The 25,712-nt window shown below is 44.6% G+C and overlaps 1 protein-coding gene across 1 annotated transcript in view; it reads left to right on the forward strand.

The window, feature by feature from the left end:
* LOC137521317 (opioid-binding protein/cell adhesion molecule homolog) overlaps positions 1–25,712 on the forward strand; it is an 838,111-nt gene that overhangs the window by 754,567 nt on the left and 57,832 nt on the right. The window lies entirely within an intron of this gene.

Consider the following 25,712-nt stretch of genomic DNA (forward strand, 5'->3'; position numbering starts at 1 on the left):
GGTATAAATGCTTTAGTCTTGTTGTCGCCATGTTTTGGTTTTTTGTTACTCCTTCTAGCGGTGTCACATAGTTTTCTCCCTATCTTTAGCTTGTTATATCATCTGATAATGCCCTGCCTGTCCATGTCTGCCATATTCAAAGCCAAGACACAGCTCTTGCAGAGCCATGGCTCGTTTCCTGTATTGTATGGATCTTACTGCTTCACCCCCCGGTGCTAGGCCTGAGCATGGGGTGAATATGGACAAACCCAAAATATTGTGCCAAAATATTGTGAAATATGTCCGCACAGGCATTCTGATTAACTAATTCCACTTCTACCATGCTTTGAAGAGACACTGAAGTGAAAAAAAAAGTATGATAAAATGAATTTGTTGTACAGATAATTACTAGAACATTAGTAGCATTTTCTGTTATATAGTTGTTTTTTTTTTTTAATAACATTGCATCATTCTCTAATATTTGCAGTTTACACACTACTCAGCATTCTAAACGATTTTACAGAGCAGGCCAGTGAACAATTGAATTATCCTCTGCAGAGAAAAAGTAAAATACAGTTGAGAAAACAAGCTTCAGAAGACAGAGCTCTCTGCGACTTTGAAAGTCGTGGAGCTCAGTGGCTCTTTTGCATAGATAACTGGATTTTCTTAACTCTTCCTGTACTGGAAACAATATTAGACTTATGTCTCTGCTCCTAATGTTTTATTTCTTAGCAGTGCTACACATGCAAATCATTATATCATAATTTTTTTTTCACTTACGGTAAGTGTCTCTATAATATTCTGTTGTTTCTTCCAATGCACCATGTTTTTATCTACCACATTCTCCACACCTCTGTGGCTTCCATGATTAGAGGTCTGCCATACCTGCTGCATTACATGAGACATGTTGTTCCACCCCTTACCGAGGTGGAACAACATCGGCAAGGGCACCCCTTGCCGGAAAAAAAAAAAACTATGCCAAGTGCACCTTTTTATTCGTATAACACAGCAGGGGCGTTGCTAGGATCCTAAGAGATCCGGGGCACTTCAGCCAAAAATGGGTGTGACCAAGCACCAGAATGTGGGTGTGGTTATGGGTGGAGCCAACTTTACATGAACTTAACAGTGGTCTAAGTAGACCTGCCCAGCAAAATGTTGGTTAAAGCCCCCCTCTCCATTAATACAAAAAAAACAACACACAATTGCAGCATATCACATAAATAGACTATAATTTAAACATAAGTAGGCAGAGTTACTTGGCTTCTGTGCTGGCTGGTCTGGCTTTCTGCTGGACAGGCTGGGCCTGCTACCTTGCTGTCTAGCAGTCCCCCCATAGCATTCCCTGACACTAACCTTCTAGTGGACCCACCCATGCTCCCATGGACCTCCCATTGAGGCACCACAACTCCTAGCATGCCCCCATAGAAGAACCACAGCTTCCTGTATAAAGGCTCTGCAGCTCTATAGGGGTATGCTGGGAGTTGTAGTACCTGTATGGCGATATCCTGGGAGCTGTGGTGCCTAAATGGGTGCATGCTGGGAGCTGTGGTGCATCAATAGTGGTGTGAGAGTTCAGGGTGCTGTGGTGCCTCTATGGGGGCATGCTGGGTGCTTTGGTTCCTGTATGGGGGCATGCTGGCTGCTGTGGTGCCTCTTTGGGGCATGCTGGGTGCTGTGTGGTGCCATGCTGGGTGCTGTGGTGCCTCTATGGGGCATGCTGGGTGTTGTGGTGACATGCTGGAAGCTGTGGTTCCTGGAGCCACCATAGGGAGCATGCATCGTTGTATGTGTCCTCACTGTGCCTAACCCCCCCTCTCTCCCCCCAGCAGAGTAGCACAGTAGGAGGAACAACTCATCTCCTCCATCCGCTCTCCAAGTCTGGAGACATCCACTGTAGCTGGTGATTCTCCCCCTAGCATCCGAGAATCAGATGCTAGGAACTCTAGTGTCTGATTCATTCTCAGACACCAAGTGGGATTAGCCCAGAACAGTAGATGTCTGCAGAATCTGGAGACCAAGCGGTCGGAGGAGAGTACGGCTGCTCACTGTCTGACTCAGCCTGGGGGACATTCGGGGCTCCCCAGAATAGATCCGGGGATGTGGCACTGATCATTGGGGCTAGCAACGCCCCTGCTATAAAAGAAGGTAACTAATGTCAAGCATTCACTTTAAGCAAAAAGTTACCCCATTCTACATCAATTGAAGACAGTGATTGAACATACAAATGACAGATCTGGCTAAAGTGGTAATTACTATAGCCCAAAATAGGGGCTAATCGTTTCAGGTAAATTTGCTGAATGAAAGTGTGCTTCCCATTAGTAGCTAAATAAGTTTGAGCAGTAATATAGAGTTCATGTTTATAATGACTACAAAGTTACTTCCATAATGCCAGTCAATGAACATGCAAATCATTCATTTTTTGTTCTGAGAATCCAGGGATACATTCAGTATCATTGGTTTATAAACCCCTGCAGCATATTATAGTGTACATGAGACAGTACATACTGCTGTATTTATATTTATGTGAAGCTTCCTCCAGCACCATGTGGTCTGTCCTCCCCGGCCGCTCTATTGTCCCGGGGTAGCCTCCAGTATTCAGTTGTGTTCAGGGGCGTAGCAACAGGGGTTGCAGAGGTTGCGAAGCATCAGGGTCCTGAGGTGCCCCGAAGGGCCCTCTCTCTACTACAGTATTAGCTCTCTATTGGTCCTGTGCTCATAATAATCCCTTCTATAGATGCTTTGAATATTGGTAATTATTAACAAACTGTTCCCCATCCCCTTCTTCCACCTCTGACACTGGAGTTGCCATTGGCAGGTTTTGGTGCGCAGTATCATTTGTTATGTATAGAGTGCTCGGGGGGCCCCATTGTAAAAATGGCATAGGGGCCCACATCTCCTTAGCTACACCACTGCTTGTGTTCTTTGCTCTCCTGCAGCTGGGAGCATTATGCGCCTGTGCTTTACTAAGCCCCTGGTAAATATAAATACAGCTGTATGAACGGTTTCAGGTTCCCTTTAATTTCTCAGAACCATATAAAACAACACAAAATCAGTTTTTTTTTTATCCTTGCATTCTTGGTTTGTGCCAGACCTGAACAGGAGGGACTAAAACACTCATGCCTAGAAAAAACAGCAGTACGTTAACACTGATATATATTTAAGTGAAGATGATTATTAAATAGCTAACTATTCCAAGTCAATTGAAACTTAATTGCAATTGTATGCCGCTTGAAATTGGACCAAGTGTATTTGCAGCTGATTTTGATTGGTGTATTCCCAAGTTAGATTTAAATTGCATTCAACTTTCTATTAAATTGGAAAAAAATAGCATCTTATTGCTCATTTCTATAAATGAGCATCAGCCTACAAAAGAACCACTAACTACAAGCCATTCACAGGAAGGGGGAGCTTATCATAAGTACTGGACATACATTTAAAAGACCCACAGGGTTACAGGCTGCAGTCGTAGAGGTATTACCCATTTCAGTTATGTAGATCCAAACTAAAACCATTTTTATAGTGGGATAAAAAGAACCTTTGCCAAATACAATTTTGTATTTCTAAATCAGAAGAAAGTTCAAAGTATTCCTCTTCACATGATTAAGACATTGTCTCCTTAATGCATCTGAAATGAATGTACAAATCATTTTGTCCTCTTTCATAATCCTAGTGGTTTTGATTTTCCATCACATCACTGGGCGCCCCGTAAGACCTAAGGGCCCGTTTCCACTAGGAGCGGTGCGATTCGGCTACATAGCCGCATCGCACCGCAGGTGTCCTGAAACACATGCATGGCAATGGAAGAGTTTCCACTGCGTATATGTTGTGCGGAGCGGTGCGGAGCGATCTGAGAGTCTGCAGCATGCTGCAGACTCTCGCACGGCCGCATCTGCCCGCAGCCGCGTCCTATCGCTTCAATTCACTTCCGCAGCGGGCGTCGGTGGAAGTGATGCGATGCAGCTGGGTTGCCGCATCCGCATCACTTTAGTAGTGGAAACCAGCCCTTAGACTATGCAATACAGGTAGATGAGATGTCATGTAATGTCATGTAATATTGTGAGGCAGGGTCCACATTTATCATTGTTGAACAACTGACCATTTTTTTTGCATGCATTTCTTATCGATAAAAATATAGAAAAGACCCCCTGGTGGTGCCTAAAACTAAGACCCCCCTGGTGGTTGATTACACGGTCCCGGCAACTGCTATTGAATGGGTGCTCTATTTTTTTCTTTGGGCCCCAATAGCCCATATTTTGCATTGGAGCCTATGGTGCGCCCGTTTAGTCCATTGGCCATATGCACCCTTTTTTCCTGTTCCCAACTGTTCATTGTCACAGAGAGAAAAATTATCCACTGACCCAGAAATTAGAAGCCTGGTGCACGAATGAAAAGCCCTAGCTGTCTATCAATTAGCAGTTGCTTTAAATTAGTTACCAACTAACTAATCAGCAGCTAGTGACTTTCATGTGTTTGGAACCACAGCTCCCACTTCTAAAGTAAAGATTTATGTATTAGGCAAATTTCATCCCTCAGTGTTATCATAAAGTTAAAACCTTCCTGAACTGACATAACATAAGATAGACATCGGTACATACTTTGAGCACAGGGAAATTTGGACGCAGGGTGCAGCTGAAAAATGGCTCACCCTGTTCCTGCAAAACCTCCAGTGGCGTTATGATCCCCCCTCCAGGCCGCCGTGGATTGTGGGGTAAGACTTAATGGCAATAGCTGGCAGACAAATTATGCTGTTTTTATCATAATTTGGGCTCCATCTTTTGACTGTGCCCAAATTACTCTCTGAGTTCCACAATAGTCGTAATTCCCATAAGACACATGTAGGTTTAAAGGACAAAAAACAGGGGAAAAATATATACTGAACTTGATGCATCTATGGTAAAGAGGGCATCTTGTGGAAAATGCCCCCTTTGTACCTCATGCCCCCTTGTACCTCTTGTGTCTCGCTGTGTCCTCCTCTGTCCCCATTGTGTCCTCCTGTGTCCCCCATGTGTCTGCCTCTGTCTTCCTTGTGTCCCCCTGTGTCCTCAGTTTGTCGCTCGTGTCCTCCTTTGCATGGGCACAGTACAGGAAAAGTGAGTCTTATAGTCCAAAAACTACAGTAAATAGGGCAGTTGAACAGCAGTTGAATGCAGCCCCAGCTGTCTCAAAAAGTAAACAGTAGCCAAAACACTTTTATTTGACTGGAGTAATAATCCTGGTGTCATGACAGTAATGCAAAACTCAAGCAACTTTTTTTTCTTTTGAGTTGCAGCTGAATGAAGCAGGTTTTACATCACACTGACTTGGCTGCTGTTTAGAATTCAATCTTAGAAATTCCGTTAAGACTGAATATAAAAGTATGAGACGTACAGGAAAGTTCTATTTACCATTAGTAATACACAGACAATTACGGTATCTGATAAAGTTTATTTTTAGTTCAGATTTGCTTTAAATAAGACTACCACAAATCCAAATCAGTGGATGAATTGTATATTCATACAGTACATTACTTTTGACTCACTATAAGGCCTTGTGCTGGTGCTTTGTGTAGCATTTCTTTTCTGTGTTTTCCTGCACAATTGTTGGGTCACTTGAAACACTGCACATTCTACTTCCAGTGATTGTACAGCGCTTGTGATTTGCAGGGAGGGGGGGGAGGGGATATTTGGATATTTTTGAGAACGAGGCAAATTCAGTTGTAACTACCTGCCAGCTCACTGAATCCCTCCCCAAGCTCAGTGTCCTCTGGCACATAGTCCCGCCCCGTTACAGAAAAGGTAATTGGTGCATCTCTATTTCCAGATAGAGAAGCGCTCAAAATAGAGAAGCGCCAATGACTTTTCTGCATGAGGGCGAGGCTACGCGTCGAAAACTGATGGGAATGGAGCTTGGGGAGGGATTACAGATTCGGCAGGCAATTAAAAGGATCTTTGCTTGCAAAATTGCAGCAAAATTGCTTTTGTACAGCAATTCAGAAATGATTTTGCAGTGTTGCTATACTTTGTGTTGCAGTGAAAATGCTCCAAAAATGCTGCAAGATCTGCAATTGCAATATGGCCTAATCACAACCACTCCTGTGAGTTCCACTCCATCCACTTTCATTAGCCTAGCGCTTTTTTGGAATCACCAGTGATTGTTCGCGATTCTAAAGCGCAGCTGAAATCACTTCTGTGGGCCTCTCAGGCCTAAAGCCCTTCAGAGAGTTAACTGATACTTACAAAACATGATATTTCAAGCAATTCTTGGCTTCCTGTTATTATTCGGACCTATCAGGTCTTGGCAAACTCCCATTAGCACTACAATTGTATCGTACACATTTGTAATATTTATCTATGACACCTCACCTCCTAATTTTATTGGTAAGTAGGACCCATTAAAAAAAATGGCAGCAAATACATTAGTATTCTTTGCTTCTTTCTAGCAATCTTTGATGACCGTAAATGCTTTCACATAGCAAGTGTGTGTGTATGTGGTGTGTATGTGTGTTTGTGTATCTGTGTTTGTGTGACTCAGCCATGCTGTGTACTTTAATAATTGGCACAGGCTCACAGCTCAGTTCTCCTGAATCCTCTCACTGAGTCACATTACCCTGCAGTCTTCGTCTGCCTCTTCAATTTTTGACTACAGTAAGTGGATTTCCTATGTTGGGTTGCTGCTTAGGTGACTGCACAGGCTGCAGCTCATCTGAATGAGCGGCTAGGATAGGAACCAGCATTGCCATTTGTCCCCTTCACATCTGGGCAGTGTGAGGAAGAAACGGGGGACAAAGTGGATTGACCAAGGAGAAAATGAAATGCCAGTAATGGACCCCAAGACAGTCAGCAAGACAAATCTTCAAAGTTTGGAAAATTGCTGTTACCCAACTTGTTTTCTATTCCATGTGCTGTTACCTCTAATGCAAAGGATTTTCAGCCATCAACAGCCATGTTGTTTGTTTTATGATGAGATTTTTAGTGTTGCAAATTATCTTTCATTTCTGTCTGGAGTGGTCCTGATCACATGGCTTTTTGATAGGGGTCTAGCAAAAAAGGTCCATGGAATTTGGGGTGCCCTGTAATGCCGATTGTAAAATATTGATATTTAGTACCAATATTTTACTATTAAAGTGTAAAATATCGGTATTAAATACCGATATTTTACTATAGCTAAACCTAAGTCTACTCTCACACACAGGGGCGTAGCAATAGGGGTTGCAGAGGGCCGAAGAGCCCTCCCCCAACTGCAGTATTGGCTCTCTATTGGTCCTGTGCACATAATAATCACTTCTATAGATACTTTGAATTGTGGTAAATCATTAACAAACTGTTCCCAATCCCCTTCTTGCACCTCTGACACTGTAGTTGCCATTGGCAGGTTTTGGTGCACCGTATCAATTGCTATGTATAGAGTGCTAGCGGGGCCCCATTGTAAAACTTGCATCGGGGCCCACAGCTCCTTAGCTACGCCACTGCTCACACAGAACCCTTCCCCCTGATGCTTACCCCCCCCCCCCCACACAAACACCGTAACTGACGCCTCCCCCTCCAAAAACCTCCTACCTGAACCTAACCCTAACCACCCTAGCACAAACTTCCTACCTGACTCCTAACCCTAACCTCCTCCCAATAACCCCCCAGAATCTTCCTACCTGATGCCTAACCATAACCTCACCTTCCGCACAGACGTCCTACCTGACACCTAACCCTAACTGCCACACAAACTTCCTACCTGATGCCTAACCCTAACCGGCTGCACCCTCCCCCCCCCCACCCACGTCTAACCTAACCGCCCCTAACCCTACCACAAGAAAAAAAAGTTAAAAAGCCGCTATATATATTGGCCGCCAAAATTACGGCTCAGTGCCGATATTGCTATAGATGCCTATGGCGGCGCCAAAGCTTCCGGCACTAGTGGAGGCCCACATTGCTTGCTTCACATTGCTAGTTAACATAGCTACATACATGGAATGTTCTAAGTCTGCTGAGTAAAAAAGGAACTATAGGCTTGATTCATTAAGCTGTGTGGCTTAATGTACAGGAGTATGCGCTATGCACGCCTTACATAGCAGAACTCGCTGCCATGTTAGAAGCGTACCTTTCCTTAGTTACAGGTGCTACTTCCGTAGCAAAGTGCGTAACTTTAAATGCGGGCGGTCCTGTGAAGTATCGCTACCGCAATACTTCACTAGCAGCCGTTAATTTGACAATTAACATGTACATTTTTCTTCTTTTTTGTATCATTTTGGGTAACTGTTCCTATTCAAAGTCTGGTTCAAATCACATAAATGTGAGCAACAATAGCGAAGGCATGTTTATACTATTTACATAGTGTCTTTACAACTCATACATACAGTCACATTGCACACATCACTTTCTATTACTTCTTACATTACCTTTGTCAGTCAACCCAGTTTAAATATTATTTATACGGCATGTGCAGAAAATATAAAGATATTATGTTTTTGTCACATTTAGAGGTGTTCAGAAGATGCCTCCATGGAGAAATATCTGTTGATAATAACAGTAATCAATCTCCTGTGACTGTGTAATCATATAAAGATTGAGCAAACAGGATACATAAAGTTGGAGCAATGTAGAGATAGATCTTTCCATATATTATGATAATAGATAAAGGTTTAGTAGCGCACATACAAATCTAAATGTGTGGAGAAACTGTATGCAAAGTTAGCATTTTTCAGCAAGGCTACATCATGTGTGGGATGATAAACCATTTTTTAGATATCGATTGCACTAAATATGATTCCTTGTACAATAATGACAAAAATGCTGTTTCTTTGCCTTTTCATCATCACATTGATTAGCCACTCAACTGACACCATGCCTAACCACCAATCAGGCAGGCTGTCTCAAACAATCAGATGGCTTGACTTCGTGGCTGTTAGTGGCATTGCAAGCTTGTTCTCTGATCTGCCATAAATCTCTCATTTCCTGCTGGAGACACCTGGCTAATCCTGGCTGGAATGACAGAGTAGAGACAGCTAGCAGGATTCATTGCCAAGATATCAGAGTGTAATCTCCTGTCCATCAGTAGTACGTGCAGCCAGAGAAGCTTGTATCCCCCCATTTTTCAGCCCCAACATCCTTATGCCTGAAATGCTTGTTAAGTGAATATCCGTGTGGATTCTGTCACATAACTAGATCATCAGTCTCTTTTATTTTACGTTAGATTGCTGTATGTACTAGGACTATATACACACACATATATATATATATATATATATATATATATAGCAAGGAAATGAGCAGCGCTACTTAAAAACAGACTAGTGCCTACCTGCAAAAGAGTGCAAGCCCCACTTGTGGGGTCGAATACACACCGAGCATACACATGACCTGTCTACCACTGGAGGAGGATGTTGGTTTCCTGTAACAGCTTGCATGCAACCTATTAAGTACTCGTCCCTCCCACTGCGAAGAAGTCAATCCTCCATGGGAGAGGCCTAACACTAACTAAATCCTAACCTATGTATATGCATAGCCTGGGTGCGCTACGAAATAAAATTGAAAAATCGAAAATTGCACAAAAGGTGGAGCAGCGCAACACCAGACCGCCTCCGAATGGCCTCCAATCAGAGATGCGCTGAGCCCCCCCAGGAACTACAAACGCACCTTGAACCCAAACAGAAGCTCTGCATATACACCAAAAGCATGGCTGTTAAGTGGGAGCAGCTGACCAAAAACGAATTAAATTAGTACATAGCAATGTACTAATTTAATTCGTTTTTGGTCAGCTGCTCCCACTTAACAGCCATGCTTTTGGTGTATATGCAGAGCTTCTGTTTGGGTTCAAGGTGCGTTTGTAGTTCCTGGGGGGGCTCAGCGCATCTCTGATTGGAGGCCATTCGGAGGCGGCCTGGTGTTGCGCTGATCCACCTTTTGCACACACACATATATATATATATATATATATATATATATATATATATATATATATATATATATATATATATATATATATATATATATATATATATACATTCATTTTATCCTTATGTCCCAAAGGGTGCTACAGCCTTGAAAATGATTATACAGTTAAAAGGAAGTGAGCTCAAATCAGATAAAAAGGGTGTAGGAGCCTGTGTAAAAGCTGCTATTTGCAACAAAGCAAGAAAATTTGGGAGCATGGCGGTACCCTCCTAGCACCAAAATTTACCTCCTTTGCCACAAATTGCAGCATTTATAATGCCTGCAATATGCAGCAAGGAAGGTAATATGCATCAGGAGGCACCTGATTAGCGCCAATGACAGTACAGAGCACCTGCCATGCAATGCTGCAATCAGGATTTCTGCAAGTCCCTGACGCCTGCAGTGCTATCAGGTGCTGAAATGTACTGTCATTGCTGTTAATCAGGCATCTCCCAATGCTAAAATTGACCTTCCTTGCTGCCTATTGCAGCTTTGTAACAGAGGGTGGGGGGTAAGGTTTAGGAGCGAGGTGGGTTTTGGGGGGTAGGGTTAGGCACCAAAGGAGGGCGGGTCTTAGGGTTAGGCACCAGGGGGGTCCTAGGGTTAGGCATCACCAGGGGGGCTAGGGTTAGGCACCGCCAGAGGGAGCGTTCTGTGTGAGAATAGGGTTAGGTCTAGCTATAGTAAACTATTAGAAAACATTAGAATATTGCTAATTGTAGGGATATTCTACTAGCGGCAATCCCCTGCTCCTTTTTTCCAGGACCTTTATTTCATGTATGCAATTGAGCTGTATAGTTATTGTCTTTTATGACTGTTTCTTATAAGGCCATAAAGCCGGTAGCCTAATAAGTCATTGCAGAGCTGGAATGAAGTGGCCAAGCTATAAAGTTGGAGGTAGTTAACTAAGGCTGAAGGAAACCAACAAACTTAAAAGATACGTCCAGCAATATTTCAAAAATCAGATTTACTTACTGGTCTGGTGTCTGCGCACAATGCTCCGCTTACGGATCTGCAGCTGCTAGCCTGCTACAGAGGGGACACCGGGTGACCGGCTTGGGGCAGAGCTGCAGCAAGGGACCCATAGGCTTCCAGACGCTGGAGGAAGCCCCAGGTAAGTAAATCTGACTTTTGAAATATTCCCAAATGTATCCTTTAAAGTGTACCTTAAGTGTCCCAAAAAAATTGAGTTTTACTCACCTGGGGCTTACCTCAGCCCCCTGCAGCTGATCGGTGCCCACGACGAGTCGCTCTGATGCTCCGGGTCCCGCTGGCGGCCACTTCCGGTTTCGCCGTCAGGACCCGTCAGGCTGGGGAACGCGGCTGATACTACGCGTTCCCAGCCAAAATAGCACCCCTATGCGGCCATATGTCCGCATAGGCACCTGCCATGCAATGCTGCAATCAGGATTTCTGCAAGTCCCTGACGCCTGCAGTGCTATCAGGTGCTGAAATGTACTGTCATTGCTGCTAATCAGGCATCTCCCAATGCCAAAATTGACCTTCCTTGCTGCCTATTGCAGCTTTGTAACAGAGGGTGGGGGGGTTAAGGTTTAGGAGCGAGGTGGGTTTTGGGGGGCTGAGGTAAGCCCCAGGTGAGTAAAACTCAATTTTTTTGGGACACTTAAGGTACACTTTAAGTAATTTAGCTAGGAGATCCAAGATTAAAGGGGCACTACAGCAAATTTAAAGCTTTTTAGTTATATAAATAATACATATCTGCCTGGATAGTGTACTGGTTAAGGGCTCTGCCTTTGACATGGGAGACCAGGGTTTGAATCCTGGCTTGGTCAAGTACCTAATCAGTAAGGAGTTCAAGGCAAGACTCCCTAACACTGCAGGGTGGCCTCTTGAGCGCGTCCCTGTGGCTGCAGCTCTTGAGCGCTTTGAGTCCGACAGGAGAAAAGCGCTATACAAATATTTGGATTATTATTATTATTATTATTATTATTATTATTATTAAAGGTCCGTTACTATATATCTCACAATATAAGACCCACTTTTTCTTTCCCAAAACTGGTGGGGGAAAGTGGGTGTGTTTTATATTATAAATATATGGTAAATAAAAACTGGTGCAGAGCGCGTTGGAAAGCACTTACTGCATCCTGCCACTGCACTCCTCTCCTCCTCACTCTGTTCCTGCTTCTTTACTGTCCTCCTGTAACGGTTGGGTGTTATAACTCAGATGTCTGATTATTTGGTGATCTGCAGAATCACCAATAATGCCAGTACAGCTAACACAGACTGTGTAAGTAGTGTTTGGTGCAACCGTAACTTTAATAGTTTTGCGAGACATTAACAGAGGAGCTGGTAAGGTACTATCAGTACGCTGACTGTATAGATTGGATCAAACCTTCCCCAGAGGAGCTGGAGAAGGTACTAACAGAGAGAGTACAGAAAATAGTAATGCTGGTCTATACCAGGGGAGCTGGTAAGAGACCAATAATAAATCAGACAAATAATCACACAGACCTTTTCCAGAGGGGCTGGAAAGGTCTGACTAGGAGGATACAGAAATAGGCTGACTAGTCCTTACCAGAGGGGCTGGCAAGGAAGTAGTTAAACAGGAACTGAAGAGTTAAGCTAGACCTTTCCAGAGGAGCTGGAAAGGTATGCGGGTGACTTGGATAGTTTTGGCTAGACCTTCCCAGAGGGGCTGGGAAGGTACTATCTGTCACTAGGCAACACCTCACCAGTGAAGCTGGTGTGTATAGAACACCTCACCAGTGCCAAGGGCCCACTGGTGAGTAGAGAGGTCAGACAGGCAAGGTTCGGCAACAGAAAGTCTCCTCTGACGTCAGCCGACCAGCAGGTCAGCTGACGAGCCTCCTCCCAGCATAAAGGTCCCGTCTGTGCGCTCCTGCCCGAGACAGCGACCCTATGGGAAAACGACAGTCCCGTCCTCGGTGTCCTAGACGCCGGAGGGACGGGCAGGGGCACGGAGGAAGCTTCGGCGGCGGTGCTGTTTGCTGCAGCTGCCCCTTCGTTTGTTACACCTCCCCTCTTTTTCTGCCAGCTTCATCTTCTGATATCCCACTACACTGCAGCTATCTGCCGCTATACAGCTCTGGTCCTCCTTCCTGGTCAGCTTTTACTTCCTCATTAGTGGTTCCCCCGTACTGTGTGAACCTAGCAGCACACATATGCCAAGGTCACACACTACTGGGGTCAGGCAGTATGGGGGAACCACTGTTGAGGAAGTGAGAGCTGACCAGAAATGGAGGACCAGAGCTGTATAGCGGCTGGTGGCGTACCAGGATATCAGAAAATTCAGATGACAGAGAAGAGGAGAGGAAATGCGTATAAAGCAGGACAAGAGTGAGGGGGAGAGGAGCGCGATGGCAGGATGTGGTAAGAGCTGAAATATTGAAGTGGCAGTGTAGTGTACAGTGGCGTAGCTAAGGAGCTGTGGGCCCCGATACAAGTTTTACAAGGGGGACCCCCAAGCACTCTGTACATAACAAATGATACTGTGCACCAAAACCTGCCAATGGCAACTACAGTGTCAGAGGTGCAAGAAAGGGAATGGGGAGCAGTTTAATGATTACCACTATTTAAAGCATCTATAGAAGTGATTATTATGAGCACAGGACCAATAGAGAGCTAATACTGTAGTTGAGGGAGGGCCCTTTGGGGCCCTTCTGGCCCCGATGCGGTCGCTACCTCTGCAACCTCTATTTCTACGCCCCTGGTAGTGTAGCTTAGCTGGTGGGAGCAGGAGGGGTTAGTGTAGTGTGTAACTTAGTGTAGTGCAGTGTAACTGGTGGGGCAGCAGGGGTTAGTGTAGTGTAGCTTAGAAAGAGTAGCTTAAGGTGCGTACACACGTCAGATAAAAGTCTTTGGAAAATGAAAGATCACATCTGCAGATCCTCATACACATTTTGTTTAATGGACATTCATCTGCAGATCAGACAATTATCTGCCGATCTTAAGATCCAACCTGTTGGATCTGGACTACAGATAATTGTCCGTTAAACAAGGTGTGTATGAGATCTGCAGATATCATAGACTATGAATGCACTTTGCAGGAATGGATCTTTTGCAGGAACAGATCTTTTGCAGATACTGATCTGTTGCATGTGTACAGCATCTTTGTGTGCAGAATCTTGCAAAGCTTTTTATCTGATGAGGAGTTCAGCTCCATAGAATAGACTGTGTAGAAATGCTCTCATACTACATGAAAGGGGGTAAAATTGGTCTGTGATCTTTAATTTCCAAAGACTTTTATCTGACGTGTGTACGCACCTTTAGAGACAGTTTGGGGGAAAAGGGTCCATAAGAGGCCCCTGCACCATAGATGCACCAGGTTTAGTAATTTTTTTTCACTTGATTTTTTACCTGTAATCCTAGGTGCATCTTATATGCCGTAGCGTAAAAATATGGTAATTGAAAAAACATACATGGATTATTTACAGTAAACAGGAGAGACACATTACGTATGTTACACATATAAGGTTTGTGCAGGGCATCAGAATTCCCTTACTGCCATAGCGTTGGGCCAGTACATTCACATGGGGGGGGAGAACAGTTGAAGTAGCTTTATTATTTTTTTCTCTCCCCTCTGCAGGTGTGTGCATCTTCCAGCCCTCTCAGCTCCTGTGCTGTGCTGGAGACGTTTGTGTTTCTGAGCTGCAAGTTTCTCTGAGGCCCCCTGCAGCCTGGCAGGATCTGCTGTGAGCAGCTAAAGTCTGTTACTCCACTAATAGAGCCTGCCAGGCTGTAGGGAGCCTCAGAGAACCCCAGAGAAGTGAAAAAGCTTAACATTTTCTCTGGTGCCCATTTAAAGAGCACATAAGCTAAAAATGACAGAGCCCGTCAAAACAGGCTCTGTCTTAATAATGGGGACGGATTGAGGGTGGGCGGGTCATGGAGTTAAATACTTACCTAATCCGACATCTTCAGGTCACAGGTGATGTTCCTCTTCAAGCCCCACCCCCGTGCAGTCGTGGCCATGTTTCCAAACTTGCATTGTCGCAGGCTGCCTCCAGTTTGGCAGTTCAGCAGCCACCAATTAAGCAGCGGATGGCAAGCTGGGGTAGGCCTGCAGCAACACAGGCAGGCACGTCCAGAGCCGTAGCAGCTATTTAAGAAGAAAAAATCGCCAGGACCCCTTCTCCTTCTTCTCTGGGATGGAGCGATCACCTGCATGGATGATGTCAGAACAGGTAAGTATTTAACCTGAACACTCTCCCCCAATCCTCCATCATTAAGACAGCCTGTTTTTAGCTTAGGTACTCTGAAAACACCCATTAGTTAGCACATGTTTAGCAGAGACCAGCAATGTTGGGAATACCTGTACATACAACAGGGGTTTCGAACTCAAATACAAAGTAGGCCAAAATTGAGCATCTTGGACCAAGTCGTGGGCCGACCTCAATGTCTAGTGAACACCTCTCTACCTTATAAAGTTCTCTGGTGTCTAATAGCCCCCCAATCCGTCCCTATACATTTCCATGATGCTTAGTGGTCCTCCCTCCCCTATACAGTTCCCTGGTGTCTAGTGGACCACTTCCCTCTCCTATACAGTTCCCTGGTATTTGGCACTGTCCCTCTCCCAATATGGCTTCCCTGGGGTGCTCTAGGGCTTACCCTCCAATATAGCTTCTCTTGTGGTCTAGAGTGGGCCAAACATAATGCAAAGTGGGGAAACCACCTGAGGGCCAAATCTGATGGCTCCGAGGGCTAGATTTGGCCCACGGCCCGGAGTTTGACATACAGTGGGTTGCAAAAGTATTTGGCCCCCTTGAAGTTTTCCACATTTTGTCACATTACTGCCACAAACATGCATCAATTTGATTGGAATTCCACATGAATGACCAATACAAAGTGTTGTACACGTGAGAAGTGGAACGAAAATCATACATGATTCCAACCATTTTTTACAAATAAATAACTGCAAAGTGGGGTGTGCGTAATTATTCGGCCCCCTGAGTCAATACTTTGTAGAACCACCTTTTGCTGCAATTACAGCTGCCAGTCTTTTGGGGTATGTCTCTACCAGCTTTGCACATCTAGAGACTGAAATCCTTGCCCATTCTTCTTTGCAAAACAGCTCCAGCTCAGTCAGATTAGATGGACAGCGTTTGTGAACAGTAGTTTTTAGATCTTGCCACAGATTCTCGATTGGATTTAGATCTGTACTTTGACTGGGCCATTCTAACACACAGATATTTTAAACCATTCCATTGTTGCCCTGGCTTTATGTTTAGGATCATTGTCCTGCTGGAAGGTGAACCTCCGCCCCAGTCTCAAGTCTTTTGCAGTCTCCAAGAGGTTTTCTTCCAAGTTTGCCCTGTATTTGGCTCCATCCATCTTCCCATCAACTCTGACCAGGTTCCCTGTCCCTGCTGAAGAGAAGCACCCAGAGAGCATGATGCTGCCACCACCATATTTGACAGTGGGGATGGTGTGTTTAGAGTGATGTGCAGTGTTAGTTTTCTGCCACACATAGCGTTTTGCATTTTGGCCCAAAAGTTCCATTTTGGTCTCATCTGACCAGAGCACCTTCTTCCATATGGTTGCTGTGTCCCCCACATGGCTTGTGGCAAACTGCAAACGGGACTTCTTATGTTTCTGTTAACAATGCCTTTCTTCTTGCCACTCTTCCATAAAGGCCAACTTTGTGCAGTGCACGACTAATAGTTGTCCTATGGACAGATTCCCCCACCTGAGCTCTAGATCTCTGCAGCTCGTCCAGAGTCACCATGGGCCTCTTGACTGCATTTCTGATCAGCGCTCTCCCTTTTCGGCCTGTGAGTTTAGGTGGATGGCCTTGTCTTGGTAGGTTTACAGTTGTGTCATACTCCTTCCATTTCTGAATGATTGCTTGAACAGTGCTACGTGGGATGTTCAAGGCTTTGGAAATCTTTTTGTAGCCTAAGCCTGCTTTAAATTTCTCAATAACTTGATCCCTGACCTGTCTTGTGTGTTCTTTGGACTTCACGATGTTGTTGCTCTCAATATTCTCTTAGACAACCTGAGGCCCTCACAGAACAGCTGTATTTGTACTGACATTAGATTACACACAGGTGCACTCTATTTAGTCATTAGCTCTCATCAGGCAATGTCTATAGGCAACTGACTGCACTCAGATCAAAGAGGGCCGAATAATTATGCACACACCACTTTGCAGTTATTGATTTGTAAAAAATGTTTGGAATCATGTATGATTTTCGTTCCTCTTCTCATGTGTACACCACTTTGTATTGGTCTTTCATGTGGAATTCCAATAAAATTGATTCATGTTTGTGGCAGTAATATGACAAAATGTGGAAAACTTCAAGGGGGCCGTATACTTTTGCAACCCACTGTATATGACATACAATGTGGAATCCTTCACAACTATTAAATAGGAACACTACACTCTCAACTCTAAGATAATGAGACCTCAAGCATTGTGTAAATGTGGAAACTTACACTCACAATTCTGCACAAATAATTATGCTATACTCGCAACTCTGTAATAATTCCATACGTGACCAGAATAAATGTGGGTATCTGCACACAGGTCATTTTAATGTTGTGGCCAGCATGGTTCATACATGTATTTTTCATTGAAGAAATAAATCAGCATTGGAAAATACACAGAAGAATTATTTATGAATAGACTTATTTGCAGCGTGGTGATCACTGCTGGAATCCCAAAACTCCCAGCTTTGTTATAATGGGTGCCCGATGGTTATAATGGAAACCCCTCACTTGCAGGTCTGTGCTAATTGGGTTCCAAAACACAGCTCTTAATGATGGGGCTCACACTCCCAGCTGTGTGATAATGAAAGCCCTAAACTCTGAGCTGTGATGTAGTAGCAGCTCCACACTCAGCTCTAAGGTAATGGGAACCCCACATTCAAAGCCCTGTAATAGTGGGTGGCCCACGCTCACAACTGATAAACGGGGCCCCAGAGCTGCAGGCAGTAGTGCGCGGCACGTATCCTTCAGGCAGCACATAGCATGAGGAAGGCTAAATAGTAATTATAAAGCTAAGTTAATGAGTGGTAATTAGAGATAAACTGACACTCTGCAGAAGACACAGCTGTGTGCACTATACATAGCAACAGCTGCACTGACCCGTTCTCCACAACGCTGCAAGATGGCTTCTGTGCTCGTGCTATATTTGTGTGTTAGAAATGTAAAATGAAGGTTATACACCCACCATAGCCCTCCACACTTCTGCATCATTCATATGTAATGCACAGAAGGTAATATATAATGTATATAGAGATCATATTCATTTGATGAATCATTGTTACTCTCTGCACCTTTCAGTTTGTCTTTGAATATACATTATTTAGGGTGCATAACTTGTCATTTTCCCTTTCCATGTGTCTCTTGAATCAATGCTGAGGCGCAGCTGGGACCTCATTTGAGCATAATATGATATTATCCTTAAATAACATGGCATTAATCAGCTTCTCATGAACTCAATTAAACACGTTATCGTGAGCTGTAATTATTAGGTGGAAACACAGTTAACCTCAGGGTGAGGAATTGTTGCGTAGAGTAAATGGTATATTATGAATGTTGGATTTTACCTGTGATTTTATACTCCTTTCACGTGCTACAGACTTTGTGCATGTTGGAGCCTATTAATAAACCAGCAATAGACTCCCGTTTGATATTTAACCCTGCGTCAGTGCTCCTCAGAGTTGTTCACAAAAAGAAACATCAATGTTTTTTGGGGATAGATCACTTCTGCAGTAAATAGCAATGTTTCTCCTGTCTGGCTGCCTGCTCGCCATTGAACTTTTAAAGGCAATGTCATGTGACTTAGCCAACTAAGGAGAAAACAAGAGAATATCCCACCCATCGTTAAAGAAATAGCCGCTATTGGTAGCCAAGAGTTGCGCAAGAGCCAGCCTCCTGAGTGGGAGAGGTCTGCATTAAGGTTTTGTACACTTGGGTATCGCACACTGATATGTGAAGCTATAGCAATGCGACTTGCAAAATCTGCAAGTTAAAATGGGGTCATGGTTATTGGTGAGTTCAATTATCCAGATATTAACTAACATATTGAGATTATTCACTCTAGTAAAAGTCATGAGTAAGTTTAAGGGGGGATTACTGGTGCCCAGAATTCCCCTCAGTCTGTCTAAAAGCGACCAAAAAGCCCTCCTACTAAAAAGCAAAGCTTATGTTGGTATGGTATGAACATCTGTGGTTACCCACAATTCCTGTCTCTCATTCTTCCCCTTTTCTCTCTCTCTCTCCCGGGGGTCCGTTAAAAATGGCGCCAGTTATCGTAGTTAAAAAACGGCGCCCCATAGAGAACCATTATCACTAGTTATTTTTCGTTTTTGACAGCTAAAAAATGGCGCCGGCTTTAAAAACGATATTTATCGTTTATATTTATATTTGTATTGCTCCCAAACGATATTTATCGTTTTAACCCCTGCTTTGCTGCCGTTTGGAAAATATCTGCCCGCCAGCTTTAATGTTTAATAGCAAAGCCCCCTTAAAAGCTAAAAACACCAAATTTGCAGGGAATGTTAAGAAGAATATTGTGAACAAGAGGAAAAAAAATCTTTCAAAAAGACCTTATAGTTTTTGAGAAAATCGATTTTGAATATTCTTCTTCTGACCGTGGGAAAATTAAACGCCCGCCGACTTTAGCGGTTAATAGCAAAGCCCCTTTAAATGCCAGAAACACCAAATGTGTAGGGAATGTTAAGAAAAATAGTGGGAACACGAAGAAAAAAAAATTGTTCAAAAAGACCTTATAGTTTTTGAGAAAATCGATCTTGAATCTTCAAAGGAAATGTAACTATTTAAATCGCGTACTGACATTCCCGTGGAAACTTTTTCCGCCGACTTTAGCAGTTAATAGCAAAGTCCCCTTAAATCCTAGCAACACCAAATTTGCAGGATATGTTAAAAAGATACTGGGAAACAATATTTAAAAAAAAAATTGAAAAATTTTATTTATTTTTTTTTTAAATTAAAATTTTTGGGTTATGTTCAGAGTGTGGGAAAAGTTTTGAAAAAAATGACGTGGGGTCCCCCCTCCCGAGCCTCTGTAACCCCTTGTCTCCCATGCAGGCTGGGATAGCCAGAATGCGGAGCCCCGGCCGACTGGGGCTTCGCACCCTAAGCTATACCAGCCCGCATGGTCCATGGTATGGGGGGGCTTCAGGGGGGAGGGGCGGCCAAGCCTTCCCCTCCCCCCCGGAGCCCTTGTCCAATCCATGGACAAGGGGCTCTTCCCCACCTCCGGTGCCCCAGGAGGAGGTGGGGGCGACGACTCCCTGGGGGTGGGTTCATGGTGGCATCTGGTAGTCCCCTTTAAGAAGGGGAACCCAGATGCCTGCCCCCCTCCCAGGAGAAATGAGTATAGGGGTGCAGGAGTACCCTTTACCCATTTCCATAAAGGGTTAAATGAAATAAAAACACAACAACGAGAAAAGTCCTTTAATGTTCTAAATTAACCAGAAATACTTACCTGTACCTTTAAGAAAAAAATCCCACGTCAATTAGGTCCCACGACAGTATCCTCCATCTTGCGACCTTCAGTTACATGTTGATTGAAGATCTCCGCCGCCCCGACGCCACACACGCCGCCCCCGCCGCACTCACTGCTCTTAGCTATACTTAGTATAGCTAAGAGCAAAAAGCATCTTTAAATTTTGGCTCCAATGGTCCCCATTGGTTCCTTAACAGACCAATGGGGATCAGGAGGATCCCCATTGGTCGATAAGGAACCAATGGGGAGCCTTGGAGCCAAAATTTAAAGATGCTTTTTGTTCTCAGCTATACTTAGTATAGCTGAGAGTTGCGTCTATGCATCTATATAGACGCATTAGCGCTAGCTGCCGCTGCCCTCCCTGCCTCTCCCTACCTGTCACCCTCACCCATGCTGTCACCCATGGGTGCATTGGGTGCCAGCATGGGTGAGGGTGACAGGTGGGGGGAGGCAGGGAGGGCAGCGGCAGCTAGCGCTAATGCGTCTGTATAGACGCATAGACGCAACTCTCAGCTATACTTAGTATAGCTGAGAGCAGTGCGGCGGAGGCGGCGTGTGTGGCATCGGGGCGGCGGAGATCTTCAATCAACATGTATCAGAAGATCGCAAGATAGAGGATACTGTCGTGGGACCTGATTGGCGTGGGATTTTTTCTTAAAGGTACAGGTAAGTATTTGTGGTTAATTTAGAACATTAAAGGACTTTTTTCGTTGCGTTTTTATTTCATTTAACCCTTTGTGGAAATGGGTAAGGGGTACTCCTGCACCCCTATACTCATTTCTCCTGGGAGGGGGGTGGGCATCTGGGGGTCCCCTTCTTAAAGGGGACTCCCAGATGCCACCATGAACCCCCCCCCAGGGAGTCGTCGCCCCCGCCTCCACCTGGGGCAAGGGAGGCGGGGAAGAGCCCCTTGTCCATGGATTGGACAAGGGGCTCCGAGGGGGAGGGGGAGGCTTGGCCGCCCCTCCCCCCCGGAACCCCCCCATACCATGGACCATGCGGGCTGGTATAGCTCAGGGTGCGAAGCCCCAGTCGGCCGGGGCTCCGCATTCTGGCTATCCCAGCCTGCATGGGAGACAAGGGGTTACAGAGGCTCGGGAGGGGGGACCCCACGTCATTTTTTTTTTTTAAATTTGCTATCAATTTTATTTTTTAATCTTCTGAGTGTGGGAAATAAATTTTAAAAAAAAACGACGTGGGGTCCCCCCCACCCGAGCCTCTGTAACCCCTTGTCTCCCATGCATTCTGGGATAGCCAGAATGCGGAGCCCCGGCCGACTGGGGCTTCGCACCCTGAGCTATACCAGCCCGCATGGTCCATGGTATGGGGGGGCTCTGGGGGGGAGGGGCGGCCAAGCCTCCCCCTCCCCCCCGGAGCCCTTGTCCAATCCATGGACAAGGGGCTCTTCCCCACCTCCGGTGCCCCAGGAGGAGGTGGGGGCGACGACTCCCTGGGGGGGGGGTTCATGGTGGCATCTGGGAGTCCCCTTTAAGAAGGGGACCCACAGATGCCCACCCCCCTCCCAGGAGAAATGAGTATAGGGGTGCAGGAGTACCCCTTACCCATTTCCACAAAGGGTTAAATGAAATAAAAACACAACCACGAGAAAAGTATTTTAATAATCTTAATTAACCACAAATACTTACCTGTACCTTTAAAAAAAATTTCCCACGCCAATATATCCTCGGAAATGATCCAACGAATAACAATATCCTCTTATCTTGCGATCTTCAAATAGCTTGATTGAAGATCTCCCACGCCAATTAAAATACTATACCTTACAATGCGTCCTGCGTAGGGACGCATAGCACGGCTCCCGCTGTCCTCCCCGCCTCCTCACCTGTCACCCTCACCTAGCCTGGCACCTGGTGCACCCATGGGTGCCACCCTAGGTGAGGGTGACAGGTGCAGGCAGGTGGGGAGAGATCGCGGAGCTGGCAGCTATACGTCCGCACAGGACGCATCCTAAGGTATAGTAACCGGCTCTTAAATGAGCCGGTTCTTTTTGTATTGAATCAAATGAATCGATTCATTTGATTCAATACAAAAAGAACCGGCTCAACCGGATCCTCCTGATCCCCATTGGTCTGTTAAGGAACCAATGGGGACCATTGGAGCCAAAATTTAAAGATGCTTTTTGCTCTTAGCTATACTAAGTATAGCTAAGAGCAGTGAGTGCGGCGGGGGCGGCGTGTGTGGCGTCGGGGCGGCGGAGATCTTCAATCAACATGTAACTGAAGGTCGCAAGATGGAGGATACTGTCGTGGGACCTAATTGACGTGGGATTTTTTTCTTAAAGGTACAGGTAAGTATTTCTGGTTAATTTAGAACATTAAAGGACTTTTCTCGTTGTTGTGTTTTTATTTCATTTAACCCTTTATGGAAATGGGTAAAGGGTACTCCTGCACCCCTATACTCATTTCTCCTGGGAGGGGGGCAGGCATCTGGGTTCCCCTTCTTAAAGGGGACTACCAGATGCCACCATGAACCCACCCCCAGGGAGTCGTCGCCCCCACCTCCTCCTGGGGCACCGGAGGTGGGGAAGAGCCCCTTGTCCATGGATTGGACAAGGGCTCCGGGGGGGAGGGGAAGGCTTGGCCGCCCCTCCCCCCTGAAGCCCCCCCATACCATGGACCATGCGGGCTGGTATAGCTTAGGGTGCGAAGTCCCAGTCGGCCGGGGCTCCGCATTCTGGCTATCCCAGCCTGCATGGGAGACAAGGGGTTACAGAGGCTCGGGAGGGGGGACCCCACGTCATTTTTTTCAAAACTTTTCCCACACTCTGAACATAACCCAAAAATTTTAATTTTAAAAAAAAATAAATAAAATTTTTCAATTTTTTTTTTAAATATTGTTTCCCAGTATCTTTTTAACATATCCTGCAAATTTGGTGTTGCTAGGATTTAAGGGGACTTTGCTATTAACTGCTAAAGTCGGCGGAAAAAGTTTCCACGGGAATGTCAGTACGCGATTTAAATAGTTACATTTCCTTTGAAGATTCAAGATCGATTTTCTCAAAAACTATAAGGTCTTTTTGAACAATTTTTTTTTCTTCGTGTTCCCACTATTTTTCTTAACATTCCCTACACATTTGGTGTTTCTGGCATTTAAAGGGGCTTTGCTATTAACCGCTAAAGTCGGCGGGCGTTTAATTTTCCCACGGTCAGAAGAAGAATATTCAAAATCGATTTTCTCAAAAACTATAAGGTCTTTTTGAAAAAAAAATTTTTCCTCTTGTTCACAATTTTCTTCTTAACATTCCCTGCAAATTTGGTGTTTTTAGCTTTTAAGGGGGCTTTGCTATTAAACATTAAAGCCGGCGGGCAGATATTTTCCAAACGGCAGCAAAGCAGGGTTTAAAACGATAAATATCGTTCAGGTAAGACCAAAAAAAAAAAAAAAAACAGTTTTAAAACGATAAATTTCGTTCTGCACTATTTTAACCTTTAAAACGATAAATATCGTTTTAAACATATATCGGGCAGAAGGGGGCGCCATTTTTTTGCCGGCGCCATTTTTTACTAGACGCCTCTCCTCCCCTCCTCTTCTTCCCCACAGACACACTGACACTCACTCATGTCTCTTCCCCTTTAGGGCTCATTCACACTATGTGAGTTGCAGGGAGTTTTGACCCACTGCACATAGTGTGCGTTTTACATGGTAACATGAAAGTCCGTAGACTTTCAGTTTATCATTCACTCTACATCAGTGAGTTGCTGTGCAGTGCATTTCAACTCATTGGGAGTGATTAAAACTCATAGAAATGCATGGAAATGCACATCAACTCGCAAACCCATTCATGAGTTTTTATTCATGCATTTTAATTTCCCAACCAGTGTGAATGAGCCCTTATGCCTGGGAGCCACTAGCAGCCCTTTTCTAAGCACTTGTGATTTGGAAAGCTCTCTCTAATGTAATGTTATGGGGTTTTTTTAAAAACAAAATTACATCCGTCAAGTGCACATAGCATTACATAAGCAAGAGTTTTTCAAATCACAAGCGCTCAGAAAAGGCTTAGAAAAGCACTGCAAGTGGGTTCCGGGCCTTACTGTCTCTTGCTTTTCTATCTCTACCTTGCACCCCCTCTAACTCCACTTTCTTCTATCTCTTTCTCCCACCCTTCTGTCTGTCTCCCCATCTCCCTCCCACCCTTCTTCCCCCTAAAAAAAGTGTGAAATTCAACATTGCCTCATTCTTTAAGTGATCCTGAGCCGAAGCTCGAGATCAAAAACCGGTACTCACCTTAAAAGAGGGAAGCTTCAGGATCCTATTGAGGCTTCCCTCTCTACTCAGATGTCCCCCGTCGCTGATCGCTGCTCCCCCCCAACCCGGGGCCGCACTCCTTCTCCTCTTGCAGTGCCGCCGCAAATAGACACATGAGTTCCGATGTGCATGCGCAGTAGCATGGAGCTCTTGGCTCTGGCTTACTGCGCATGTGTGGGCGGGCTCCACGATAAAGGTTGAAGATCCGTGTCGATAATCTTCAGAGGGGCCACGCTCAGAGGGAAGACTCAATAGGATCCTGAGGCTTCCCCCTCTTCAGGTAAATATCTAATTTTGTACCCGAGCATTGGCTCAGGTACACTATAAGACTGTGAGATATTTATATACCACTGACATCTTCTACAGCACCTAACAAAGTACATAGTTATGTCACTAATTGTCCTCAGAGGAGCTTACAATCTAATCCTACCATAATCATAGTATAATTCCCTACCATATTATTATCGTTATTATTATTATTATTATTATGTATTTATATAGGACTGACATCTTCTGCAACACTTTATACAAATTGCATAGTCATGTCACTAATTGTCCTCAGAGGAGCTTACAATCTTATCCTACCATAGTCTTAGTATAATGCCCTATCGTATTATTATTATTATTATGTATTTATATAGGACTGACATCTTCTGCAACCCTTTATACAAATTGCATAGTCCTTTCACTAATTGTCCTCAGAGGAGCTCACAATCTAATCCCTATCATAGTCATAGTCTAATGTCCTACGATAATATTATATTGTGTGTGGCTGAGAGAGACCTTTCAGGAATTTCCCCCTTGAAAATCCTAGTTTTGCCCCTGAGAGTGACAGATTTTTACTAACACTTCAAGCAATTATTTGACTTAAATGGTAACTGAACAAAGCAGGATGTATGCTCTGCTTGATGTAGTTCTTTCAGATAAACCAGGTATTAAATCTAATGTGTACTTTCAAGAACACTTGGGAAATAGTGACCATAATATGGTAACATTTGACTGGCAACTTAAAAGCTTTATGAGTGAGGGGATAACTGAACTGTGAACTTTAAAAAGCTCAGGGACTTGCCAAGTCTGGTAGACTGGGATAGTAAATTACAGGGCAATGACAT

The sequence above is a fragment of the Hyperolius riggenbachi genome, chromosome 6, assembly GCF_040937935.1.
Source record: "Hyperolius riggenbachi isolate aHypRig1 chromosome 6, aHypRig1.pri, whole genome shotgun sequence".
Lineage (NCBI taxonomy): Eukaryota > Metazoa > Chordata > Amphibia > Anura > Hyperoliidae > Hyperolius > Hyperolius riggenbachi.